The sequence below is a fragment of the Saimiri boliviensis genome, chromosome 1 (genome assembly GCF_048565385.1).
Source record: "Saimiri boliviensis isolate mSaiBol1 chromosome 1, mSaiBol1.pri, whole genome shotgun sequence".
Lineage (NCBI taxonomy): Eukaryota > Metazoa > Chordata > Mammalia > Primates > Cebidae > Saimiri > Saimiri boliviensis.
In genome coordinates this window covers 30,015,322-30,019,191 of record NC_133449.1, presented here as the reverse complement: position 1 = coordinate 30,019,191, position 3,870 = coordinate 30,015,322, and positions in this window count along the sequence as shown.

Below are 3,870 nucleotides of genomic sequence, written 5' to 3'. Positions count from 1 at the left end.
GCTCTCGGCCCCACAAAGAGCCCGGGAAGCAGTATTTATAGGGGCGGGGGCGGAGCTCGGCCCGGGAGGCCCCGCCCTCCCTCGCCCACTCCTGGAATAACGTCACCAAAATCATGAATGGCTTCAGCGCTCGCAGCTCCCGCGGGTGGCGGCTCGGGGGCGCACTCGGCTCTGCTACTGGGTCCGTGGTTCGCTGCGGCTGCGAGCCCGGCCCCCTCCCGCCACTCTCCCACGCGCACAGGCGCTCACTCGCACCCTGCCGCGACTCCGCGTCCGCGCCGCTGCCCGCTCACAGCCCCCTCCTCGTACACCCCGGACTCCAGCGCAGCGCGGGTGGACGCGGGGTGGGAGCGAGGAGGGCGCGGGGGCCGCTCCGGACGTGACCGCTCGGCTGCTGCGCTGCGCGGAGGGAGGGCGCCCGCCACTCCTCCACCCCGGCCGCCGGGCGCCAGCGCCCTCCTTCCCACCCACTGGCTGTCCCCAACCCTCACTTCGGGACCCTTCTGAAGCGTTTGTTCCCCGGACTAGGCCTCTCCCTGGAATCCTCTCCCGCAGCCTCGCGATCAGCGCGGGGAAACAAGAGCATAAAGAACAAGCGGTGGGGAGGTGGGAGAGACGCAGAGCCGGGGGACCGAGAGCCCACGGGGCGCGTTGGTTTGCGAAGGGCCGGTCCGCAACCCTGAGAGCCGTGGAAGGTATTACTTGTGGGAACAAGGATGTGGTGTCTTTCTAGGTAGGGTTTTTCCATTGGAGACACACACACATTCGCACGGTCGGCAGCGGGGGCAGGGGGTGCGGGCGGGCAGCGTCCACGCCGCCCCCCATCCTTAACTCCCACGTCTTCTCCGAGGAGTCGCTCGTGAAAGCAGAAACAAAGAGCTTCAGCCGAACGCCTCCCACACTGCCCAGGAATTGCAGCTCCAGGGATCTGTCCAGGCAAAGCTGCGCAGCCCCCCAGAGCCCGATGACGAGTCTCACTCCGGACCCAGCGCTGCCCCTCTGTGGCCTCTGCTTCAATTACACCTGTAAAATGGCTTTAGAACCCTGACCTACGTGTGTGTATAGAGGCTGGGGAAAGGGAGGCTGGGGAAAGGGGGCGCGGGGCGATCAAAAACTAAGCAAAATTAAATCGGTTTTAAGTTAATCAGCTCTTTAAAAGAAAGTCAGTGAGTGTATTGAATCCGTATATATGTGTTTGAAAGTGGGAACTTACAGCTTTATCTCACGCAAAAGGATGATGGAATTGGTGAGGGTTCAACGGGTAGGACCCTGAAGGAAGCCAGGAGAGAAGACCCTCATAATTTTCATCAGCCCCCGCAAAACCAACAAAACAAAAATAATAAGGATTGACAAGAATAACTTTATTTAAAAATAACTTGGCTATTTTCAATCACTTATATGCCTATATGTACAATCTGAGTAAAAATGGTGGGCTTCCTATGAAAACGCATCTTCATGACAAGCCCCTCGCTGCACCCTCCAACCAGAGAAATTCCCCCGCCTCCCAAGCTAAACCCATCCTCTTCCTCTGGGAATGGTGCCTGATGGAGGTGCTAAACTGGAAATGCCGCAGGGAGGTGCGGTTGTTGTTGGGGTGGGGTTATTGTTGGTGTCCTGCACAGAGGGTGGGGAAGCTTCTCAGTGTCACTGGCCAGGTGTGACACAATGTCATCTAGGCAGCCACAGGAGAGGCCAATGCTTGGAGAGTTGGTTTCCAGTCTCGGACTTCCTGGCACTCAGAGGAAAATTCTGAGCTAGACCCTGGGTGCGAAGGATGAAGCCTTCTGCCATTCCTCCCCAGTAGCAGTCTCTGGTGAGGCTGGGATCAAAGAGTGTCTCAACATTTTTACACACAACAGACACACTTTACATGTTTGTGATTATTGCCATGTGAAGCTTTCAAAACTCAGAAAGCTATTTCCTCCCTCTCCCAATTCCCCCAAATATCTAAATGCCAAAATGGCCTCATTTTGGAGAAGAGGGTGGGGAGTAAGTCCTCCATCAGCTGTCAGCTGGCCTCTGGAAAAAATCCTCTACATTGGAGTGCATTGAGGGAATTACCTGATGCCTACTCTTTGGGAAACTTATGAATGCCCATTTTAGCTAAAGTTCACCTCTGTAGGTAAGTTAAAGTAGAAAATAAGCCTTGGGGTTGTGATCCCAAGTCTACATTTTTCATCTTTTCTTTTCTTTTCTTTTGAGATGGCGTCTCACTCTGTCACCCAGGCTGGAGTGCAATGGTGCAATCTTGGCTCACTGCAGCCTCCACCTCCTGGGTTCAAGGGATTCTCCTGCCTCAGCCTCCCGAGTAGCTGGGATTACAGGCATATGCCAATGTGCCTGGCTAATTTTTGTATTTTTAGTAGAGACGAGGTTTCACCATCTTGGCCCAGGCTGGTCTTGAACTCCTGACCCTGTGATCCACTTGCCTCTGCCTCCCAAAGTGCTGGGATTACAGGCGTGAGCCACCGCATCTGGCCCCCAAGTCTACATTTTCCATTTCTCCTCTGGGGTCACAGTTGACACATCCATTCATTTGAAAATATGGGAGGCATGTTGCTAAGCTTTGATGAAACCATAACTAGCATGCTGTTTCTCAGTTATACTAGCCTATATGATGCCTTGCAGGATTTTTTTTTTTTTTAGCCTTTTATTGTCTTGGCTTTCAAAAGAATGTGAGAAGGGTAACATAGCACAACTTACGGTCCTCAGTTCACAGATACGCAAAGTGAGACCGAAATAAATTAGGAGACTTGCCAAAGATCACACAGCCAGAAAGTGGTTGAGCTGGGCCTGGAACTCAGAGGTTGTAGGCATACTCAGCTTCCCACTCTGTTAACATAGCTCCGGCTGACTGCATTTCCTTCATATCTCTAAAGATACAGAGTATTTCAACATGCACACTGACCATTTCTTCCGAATACCCTATGAGATAGGTTTCTGTCCCTACTGCCTTTGAATAAATGAAGAAACAGAAACACAAGTGAATGAAGTTACTTACAGCCCCAGAACCTTAGAGCTGAAAGAGACCTTCCAAATCACCTCATCCCAGTCTCCTCATTTTACAGGTGAGAAGACACCCAAGGGATTAAATGGCATGTCTAAGGTCACCAGGCTATTAAGTGGTATAGATGGAACCTAATGCAGGTCTTCAGACCACTGGTCAGATGTTCTTTCCACTTTAACACTGTGTCTTGCACTGCATTTGCCAAGAAGTCCACAGCAAAGGTCAAACCCAAGACCTGAACTCTGTAAACCACTGCTCTCCATCACCAACATTTATTGAGCATCTACTAGATGTGGATCAGTGAACTAATTATCCAGTCAGAGCCCTCTGTACTCCCTCCCTTCTCCCACCTTTGTCTTTGGAAACTAAAGTGTTGAATTGCAATTCTGTCTCAATAGGTATCCAGGTGTAATCAGAATTGCCTTGCTTTCGGACATTATATCCATCCATTTTGCCGGCACCTTCTCTTTCCTACCTAAAATACAAATTTTATAAAAAAGAATAAATGTAATGAACTTAAGATCTTATTAGAGTTTCCTCAGCTGCAAGGATGCCGTGTATGTAGGACAGGGTCATTCATCTAGTTAAAAAAAAAAGTCTCCATCTAAATACATTTAGCAGCTGGGTGTGGTGGCTCATACCTGTAATCCTAGCACTTTGGAACGCTGAAGCAGAAGGATTGCTTGAGCTCAGGAGTTTGAGAACAGCCTGGGCAACATGATGAAAGCCTGTCTCTACAAAAAATAAAAAATTAGCCAGGCATGGCAGCGCACACTTGTAGTCCCAGCCACTCAGGAGGCTGAGGTGTAAGGATCACTTGAGCCCCGGAAGGCAGAGATTGTAGTGAGCCATTATCGCACCAC